Source organism: Ovis canadensis, chromosome 12 (genome assembly GCF_042477335.2).
Source record: "Ovis canadensis isolate MfBH-ARS-UI-01 breed Bighorn chromosome 12, ARS-UI_OviCan_v2, whole genome shotgun sequence".
In the NCBI taxonomy this organism is placed as follows: Eukaryota; Metazoa; Chordata; class Mammalia; order Artiodactyla; family Bovidae; genus Ovis; species Ovis canadensis.
The window spans coordinates 40862183-40871040 of record NC_091256.1 but is presented as its reverse complement, the minus strand read 5'-3'; the positions used below and the strand labels follow the sequence as shown (position 1 = coordinate 40871040).

Below are 8858 nucleotides of genomic sequence, written 5' to 3'. Positions count from 1 at the left end.
AAGGAGAGGTTGGGGGACGGAAACCAGTTCAGAGGCTCTTACCCAAAACGATAAGGGTGGTAACACCAGGAAGGTTAGCTGGACTGTGCTCAAGAAGCATTCTTGAGATAGATTGCCAGAATATGTAGAGTGGGTTTATTCAGATGAGAGTGATGGAGGATTCTGAGCTGATGCTGGAGAGTCTAATGTTAAAGGCAAAATGGCTGGAGACACAATTCTCTGTAATACAAACGTGAGTGAAAGCAGGTTTGGCAGGAGGAAAAGTGTTCGATTTTGAACATGTTATGTACGCTTCAGGTGCCTACAGGACATCCGGGTGGAGTGTCCAGACGGTTGGAAATATGTGTCCAGAGCTCGGGAGAGCTATCTGGGCTAAGACACAGATTAGGGCATCTTTAAGTTTGTAGGTGGATGAATTGTCCAAGGGAAGTATATAGTGTCAAAGCGAGAGGGGCCTTAGCGTGGGGCCCATTTAAGATGCAGGCAGAGGAGAAGAGCTGGCAAGAGAGGCAGAGGAGGAAGAAGATGAGACAGGAGGGACGAGTGGTGTGAAAACCTGAAGGAGGGTTTGGAGCCAGCCCTGGGGAAAGCAAAGAGGAAGAAAGGAAGGAGACTGAGGGATTTTCCTGGTGGTCCAGTGGTTAAGACTCCACACTCCCAATGGAGGTGGCCTGGGTCCAATCTCTGGTCAGGGAACTAGATCCCACATGCTGCAACTAAGACCCAGTACAACCAAATTATAAACAGAGAGAGAGAAAGGAGGCTGAGAACATACCAAAAAATGGGTACTGAATTGATCAAGACAGGGGAGACTGGGAGCAGAAGGGGATTAGCACCAGCGGAGGTGAGTAATTGCAGCTATGGATCAAACGGTAACCAAAGCCAAGTGAGGAAGTCAGTCGGAGCACACTTGCTGTCTCTATGATCTTGCCTAGAGTTGGTCTTCTTTAAGTCATGTTTTGAATTTTTGGCTATGTTATACAGATCTTCAATGATAAGCAAGCAGTCACTTTCTTTAAATTGTTTGAGAATGCTGTCAGCCAAAAATGCCTTTGAAAGTTTACAGAACCTCTCCTGCTTGAAGTTCATTTTGTTAGAATAAGAATAATAACATAGACATTGAAATACGGTAAAGAATCATTTTTTTGTTGTTAACATTCAGCTAATTGTTTCTCCACTCCTTTTTCTGCTGTCTCCTTGCAAATCCCTCTGCACTTGGGGACCTGGCTTGTATAACCTTTAATTATGCACAGCTTGGAGACAGATGCCACCCATGGAGGTATTTTGTCTCATGTAGCCACTCATGTGGGAATGAACTCCACCAGATGAGATATGCCAACACTGCTTCATGTGCTTCCTGAAGATCAGCGTGACCAATTTGCTTAAGGTTTATTTCCAGAAGACTAACCTATGATGGTATTAATATAGCACCATTTAAAAAATGCGTCTCCTTGTGGCCTAAGCTAGACTTAAACACAGATTTGCTGGGTGACCTTGGCCAAGTCATTGCAACTTTCTATTCTCAATCTCATCACCTATATAATCAAGTAGTTAAATAAGAACTAGTGCCTCTTTAGTTTACTTGATGACCAGCATCTCCTGTGGTTCTTATTAATTATATAAATTTGAGGCCCTACCCCATGTGGCGCTAGTGGTAAAGAACCCACCTGCCAATGCAGGAGACATGAGACATGGGTTCAGTCCCTGGGTTGGGAAGATCCCCTGGAGGAGGGCATGGCAACCCACTCCAGTCTTCTTGCCTGGAGAATCCCATGGACAGGGGAACCTGGTGGGTTACAGTCCATAGGGTCGCACAGAGTTGGACACTACTGAAGCAACTTAGCATGCACACATGCACCCCAGACCCACTGGATCAGAGCCTCCGGAGGAGGAGCTAGGGATGCTGTGGGTCTAACAGGTGCTCCCAGGCCTCTGATTCCATCTTTCTATGGTGCTGGTTTATATTAGGGCGGAAGCCCGGGTGAGCTGAAAATCCCCCTTTTGGCCCCAGCTTGAGAGTCACTTGTGAAAGGTTTGCTGGCGGTGGTGGGTAGAAACGTGGTAGCCTTTTATATGCAGGACATTTGTATGTATATAGGGCACCTCAGCCTAAGAAAGAAGCAGCAAAACAGTGGCTCCTTCACTTCTATGTTCCCTTCCTCTGCGAACCCCAGAAATGCCCCTTTAGGGAAATGGGCCCTGGGGCACAGCGGGAGAGGCTTCTGAAGGAATGAGCAATGTTTTCTAAATGATGGTGTTGTCCTTTGAAAACACAGTGATGTCATTCAGTATTCTTCTTCCAAAGAGAGAGACTGTTCTTTCGGTATTTCAGCTCGTTTAGAATGGTGTCACTCATTAGGGTCTCCCAAAGCCGCCATTCAGAATAGCATCTTTAAGTGCCCACTTAAGTGCCATGAAGCCATTACAACAGGCATCGTTTCCACTCTGTCTAAGCTTTCCGTCAGGGTGCACAAACACATCAAAGGGCAGACAAACAGAGCTGCGTGACACTGGGAAAAACATACACAGAGACCCTATCCAGCAAATAAACAATTTGAAATACTGACATTCTGAAAAGGGATTAGTACTTGTTCTTCTGTTCTCTGTTAAGATGGTTGGAGCCAGTCCAGGGGTGCAGGATTCACTCCCCCAGGCGAACAGAGATCGGATTCTTTCCTCCCTATCTATCCACCCTCTCTCCAAATTTGGAGTTTTTAATTTATTCATCAACATTCATTAAATTTTTTCCCATTTGCTAATTGTTACACACTGGGGATACAAAATACAAGACATCTTGCTGCATGTTGGCGGCTTGGTAATGACAAAACTTAGGAAAATATAAGAAGTCCTTTTTACTATGCAGAAAAATGCAGACCGTCCTTTCTTAGGAATTTAAGAGAGCCAAACTCCAAATAAGCATGTAAATGTTTAGATCACTTTTTAAAATCAACTTGGCTTCCAAGCTTTACCCAGGATTAGTTAAAAGCCCAAGCTAGCTTATTCCATGGGAATTGCTGTAATGGTCTTATTGTAGAGTAATTGGATTTTTTTTTTTCTTTTTGGGTCAGATGAGTTGATCTCATTTTGACTGGAAGGTGTTTTTTCCTTCTCTATTTGCAGGAAGCAGCAGGCCTTAAGTAGATCAGCACTGTGGCTTGTATACATATGGGCAGCTGAATTTTTTTTAAGGTATTTTTAAATATGAAAGATTCTGGATGCAATTCTGTCAGCAGAGTCGAGTACAAACCTTCTTTTAGTCTATGTTCAACTTTTCCGATTTTAGAGGTCATCTTCAGAAACAGCTGAGTTTCCTATATGTTGGCCCCTCTGAAGATCTATTATGAAAATCGTTAATGAGTCGGCGCAGAGAAAGTGAACTTGGAATCCTCAAAACATCGTCCAGGGATTTCATGACTACCTCAAACTGACATCTTTGTACCATCTAATTGTGCTCACAGCAAGAAACTGCCTACTGAGATTGGATGTATTTGGTCAAGGGCATGATACAAATTTTTCCATATGTTGACTAAAGCTTTATGGGCCTATGGTTTGATTTTCTGAAATGTAATTTGGTTTTACTTGCTGCCTTACTTCTGTGTTTCCCACCCAGAAAGCAATAAATTAGATTATACCCCGGCCTTCTCCAAAAAGTCTTCCCTAACCCTTCCAAGCTGGTTGAAAGTGAAAAGTGAAAGTGTTAGTTGCGCAGTCATGTCTGACTTTGCAACCCTGTGGGCTGTAATCTACAGGCTCCTCCACTCATGGGATTTCCCAGGCAAGAATGCTAGAGTGGGTTGCCGTTTCCTTCTCCAAGCTGGTTAGGATACCTCTTCTCAAGCTTTCAAAATAATACCCTCTGCATTTCACTATTACTGATTTTTTTCTTACTGTTTCATACCATCATTATCTTTATTTATCTGACTCTACTACTATATTGTTAGTTTCTTGAGGATAACAATATTATATTGTTTATTTCTTCCTTGCTTGGCACATGGCAGATATTTAACAAATGCTTTTTTTTTTTGCCTTTTTTTTTTTTTAGAAATTGAAGGATAATTGCTTTACAATGTTGTGTTGGTTTCTGCTGCACAGCAAGATGAATCAGTCATATATATATATCATCTCCCTCTTGAGCACCGCCGCCCTCCCATCCCACCTCTCTAGGTTGTCACAGAACGCCAGATGGGACTCCCTGTGTTATAAAGCAGCTTCGCACAAGTTATCTATCTTACACATGGTAATGTATATACTTCAATGCTACTTTCTCAATTCATCCTTTCCTTTCCTTTCCTTGGTTAAATGTATGAACATCAGTCAGTTCAGTTTAGTCGCTCAGTCATGTCTGACTCTGTGACCCCATGGACTGCAGCATACCAGGCCTCCCTGCCCATCACCAGCTCCCGGAGTTTACCCAAATTCATATCCATTGAGCTGGTGATGCCATCCAACCATCTCATCCTCTGTTGTCCCCTTCTCCTCTCACGTTCAGTCTTTCCCAGCATCAGAGTCTTTTCAAATGAGTCAGTTCTTCGCATCAGGTGGCCAAAGTGTGGGAGTTTGAGCTTTAGCATCAGTCCTTCCAGTGAATATTCAGGACTAATTTCGTTTAGGTGGACTGGTTTGATCTCCTTGCAGTCCAAGGGACTCTCAAGAGTCTTCTCCAATACCACAGTTTAATAGAATCAATTCTTTGGCGCTCAGCTTTCTTTATAGTCCAACTCTCACATCCATACATGACTACTGGAAAAACTACAGCTTTGACTAGACAGACCTTTGTTGGTAAAGTAATGTCTCTGCTTTTTAATATGCTGTCTATGTTGGTCATAACTTTTCTTCCAAGGAGCAAGCGTATTTTAATTTCATAGCTGCAGTCACCATCTGCAGTGATTTTAGAGCCCCCCAAATAAAGTCTGTCACTGTTTCCACATCTATTTGCCATGAAGTGATGGGACCAAGATGTCATAATCTTTGTTTTCTGAATGTTGAGCTTTAAGCCAACTTTTTCACTCTCCTCTTTCGCTTTCATCAAGAGGCTCTTTTGTTCTTCTTCACGATAAGGGTGGTGCCATCTGTATGTCTGAGGTTATTGACATTTCTCCTGGCAATCTTGATTCCAGCTTGTGCTTCATCCAGTTCAGCATTTCTCATGATGTACTCTGCATATAAGTTAAATAAGCAGGGTTACATATATAACCTTGATGTACTCCTTTCCCTACTTGGAACCAGTCTATTGTTCCATGTCCACTTCTAACTGTTGCTTCCTGACCTGCATACAGATTTCTCAAGAGGCAGGTCAGGTGGTCTCAGGGGTCTTGTGAGGTATCAGGTCAGGTACCCCATACCCAAGGGCAGAGAAGCCCCAGCAAGATAATAGGCACTGGAGCGGCGGCCCACAGAGACTGAGACAGAACTGTGTTTGAGTGTCTCCTAAGGAAGTATGGGTCTGCAGTGGACTGCTGCAGGGACAGGGGCTCTGGGTGCAGCAGACTTGGGTTTGGCATAAGCCCTCATGGAGGAGGTTGCCATTAACCCCACCATAGAGCTGCATGAGCTCTAAATCAGCTCTGCAAGAACAAATACATCATTGGGCACAGAGAAATTCAGTGGTTCTGCTGTGGGGCTAAAAGTCCCCTCCTCTGAGTGTAGCCAGTTATCACCTGTGGGTGTTAAAAGTGACTTAGATCACATTGCATGTGGTGCTCAGTTTGGAAAACCAGATATACCAGCTAAGTTGGGTGTAAAGTGAGATTCTGTATCATGAACACTATTTTGGGGAGATGAGTTCTGGAGGCAGTAGAGTCGAGGGAGGATAGGTTAGGACACAGAGCCAAATAGAGGAGTATTAGGCAGAAGAGAGGGGAGATTAAGCCTTTGACCCACTGGGGTTGAGACCTGGAGTTAAGAGAGTGGGGCTGAGGCCTGGTGAAGCCATATGGGGGAATAAGGGAGAGGGAAGGGAGTCTGGGAGGTAGGGAGCCTTCTGAATTGGAGACTTGATTCCCAGGCATTTGTCAGATCATGAGAAAAGAAGTGATTGTGTTAGGCCCTTGAGACCTGGTCTAGAAGCACTTGTGCTGGTGTTGGTAGGGGCATCACGGGTGTGACCAGGTGCTCCTGAGCACCGGCCCCTCTGCAGCTCTTTCAGCCAGAAGTGCATGCCATCCCAGGTCAACTTTCTTTTAACTGTGTCAGGTCTTAGTTGCAGCATGTGAGATCTAATTCCTTGACCAGGAATCGAACCCAGGCCCCCTGCATTGGGAGCACAGAGTCCTAACCACTGGACCGCCAAGGAAGTTCCTTCCCTGTCAACATTTTAGCATAGCAACTTCAATCCACTGAACTCAATGAGAAAGGAATTTTTAAATCCTGAAATTCAGAGTCTCCAGGCCATTATTAAGGATTTAATTCCTTGCTTTATTTACATTCTAGTGCTAAAATCTGGCAAACTTTTTCTTTTTTGCCACAGGATGAGGAATACTTGTATTAAGAAAAGAATCTACAGACAGACAGACAGACACACACCCCTATATAGTCCTTGCTATCTAGCTGCTTACAATTGAAACAAAGGTTCCGACACTGAAAAGGAACCTGATATGCAAAGAGCAGATATTTGACCCTGAACAAATTTTGCATATTCTACGGTCAAGTTAGAACAAGGAAAAGAAGAATGAGGATTACTTCTCTGAAAATAATTTCCTAGGGAGACCCATGGAAATGGCAGGGATTTTATTCAAAAAGCAAATAAGCAGGACAAGTTAAAGCAGAGGAGTAGACCTCTATGGGGCCTGCCTGAGCTTGGCTAAGGTATCATTTAACACAGATCAGTGTATGTTTTCCTATCACACAGTATGTAGTTGTCTTTGCTAGGTGATTGTTTGCATGTCTATTTTAGATTTAAAAAAAAAGATTGGGAGCTTCCCTTGGCTGTGACTGTAGTCTGTTCAAGATGCTGAATGGGATTATGGAAGGAGGTCTGATCTTATCCGGAGTGGCTGCTTGTCCTCCTGATGGGTCGTTCACAGACCCTGGTGACCTCAAATCATTCCTTGAGGTCTTGGATCTTGAGTCATTCCTACCACTTTTACTAACAAATAACTGATCCTGTGTGTCTTTCCGGGCATCAAGTGATCCATCCTGTTCTCTGTTCCACTTATTAAATGCTACTCAGAAACCACACTGGGTTTGCTGCAGAGTGCTTTGGCTATGATGCAAAGAAAACGGTCTTATTTCCTTACATTTTTAATGCCAAAGCATGGGTTGGTGAAAAGAAGATTATGCCAAACCAATGTTATTTCCTTTTGTGCTTCAGGGGCAGGATACATGGTGGTGGGTGGTGGAGAGTGGACGGTGGGGTAGAGAGAAGGAGCCCATGTGAATATGAATAAAGCAGCTGATTCTATTTCACATGATTTGCTAAGTCAGATGCTGAGATACTATTAGCCTACTAAAAATTCCTTAACAGTCAGTGATTATCAGTGGCTCCTTATTAACTCAATGACATTCTCCGGGGCTAGTTCTTTATCAGTAATTTAGATGAAGATACTGAAAGTATTCACTAAATTTGAAGAGGGCACCCATTTGCAGGGAAGAGATGCTATCAACTTGAATATTAGAAATAGAATGTAACATGACTGAAGAATCAGAAAATGTGTCTATTAAAACTAAAATTTGCTTTCAGTCTCAGCAGAGATGAATGCATGTTATAATCTTGAGGAGTCAGAAATACAGACTCAAAGAGGCTTAAGTCTAACGAGTCACAAACTGAGTAGAAAGCGTTTCCATGCCAGTGTTAGTTGTTCAGTTGTGTCCGACTCTTTGCAACCCCATGGACTGTAGCCCACCAGGCTCCTCTGTCCATGGGATTTCCCAGGTGAGAATACTGGAGTGGCTTGCCATTTCCTTCTCCAGGGGATCTTCTTGACCCAGGGATCCAACGTGAGTCTCCTGCATTGCAAATGGATTCTTTACCGTTTGAGCCACCAAGAGCAGACCACACACTACATGAGTTAGCAGTGTAGTAGTATAATTAAAATGATTTATTGTGATTCAAAGATAAATTAAAGGGAGTATGCCATACAAGACAAGAAATCATCTCTCCATGGTGTTTAACAGCATTACATTTGGTGTTCATTTTTTATGATCCCATTTGTGAAAGAGCAAATACTTTGGCGAAATATAATAACAATGATCATAGGAATGACAAATAGAAGAAATAGAGAGGTAATGACTCTTCACACTTGAGATGCTGATAAGGCCCTGCCTTCAGTGTCTATTACGTGAGATAGGATCATTGGATCTTAAATATTGTTTGGGGGTCTTTTCTGCAGGGTCAGTTTTTGACTTTGGAACTCAGTATTACTAAATAATGAAAAAATAGGTAACTGGTGGGCTAAAATTAGCCACTAATTATTTGCAAAGCACTCCTCCATCAGGCTCTCCTCGTGTTTGTCCTACTTTTCTTTGTCCCTAGCTATAGAGACCATTTATCTTTTTTAAACAACTGCAGAAGCACAGCAGCACTTTCTTGGCCTGAAACCCAGGCTTCTTTTGTATTAGTTCTAGCCAATTACTGCTCTTCACTAAAAATGATAAACCAAAAGTAAGGGAGGGAGCAAACCTGAGGTTCTAAATCAGTGTATCAGGCAGTTAGGTCCTCTCAGAATTACTGAGCTTGGGAGCAAACTGTGGGGCAGAAGAGCTGGTCTCGGTGAGGGGTGCCTCTTCTGGCCTCCACAGCGCCCTGTGCTTCCTTCTATGACATCATTTATTATACTGTCATGTTGTGCTTTTCTTTTCTTCCTTGTTTAATAAAATATTTATTTATTTACTTATTGGCTGTGTCTAGTCTTAGTTGCCGC

General features: G+C 43.1%; 1 non-coding gene across 1 annotated transcript; it reads right to left on the bottom strand.

The window, feature by feature from the left end:
* Positions 1-6219: 6219 nt before the first annotated feature.
* TRNAG-CCC (transfer RNA glycine (anticodon CCC)) lies at positions 6220-6292 on the bottom strand. Its single transcript has one exon. It is a non-coding gene; the product is annotated as a tRNA-Gly (tRNA).
* Positions 6293-8858: the final 2566 nt, after the last annotated feature.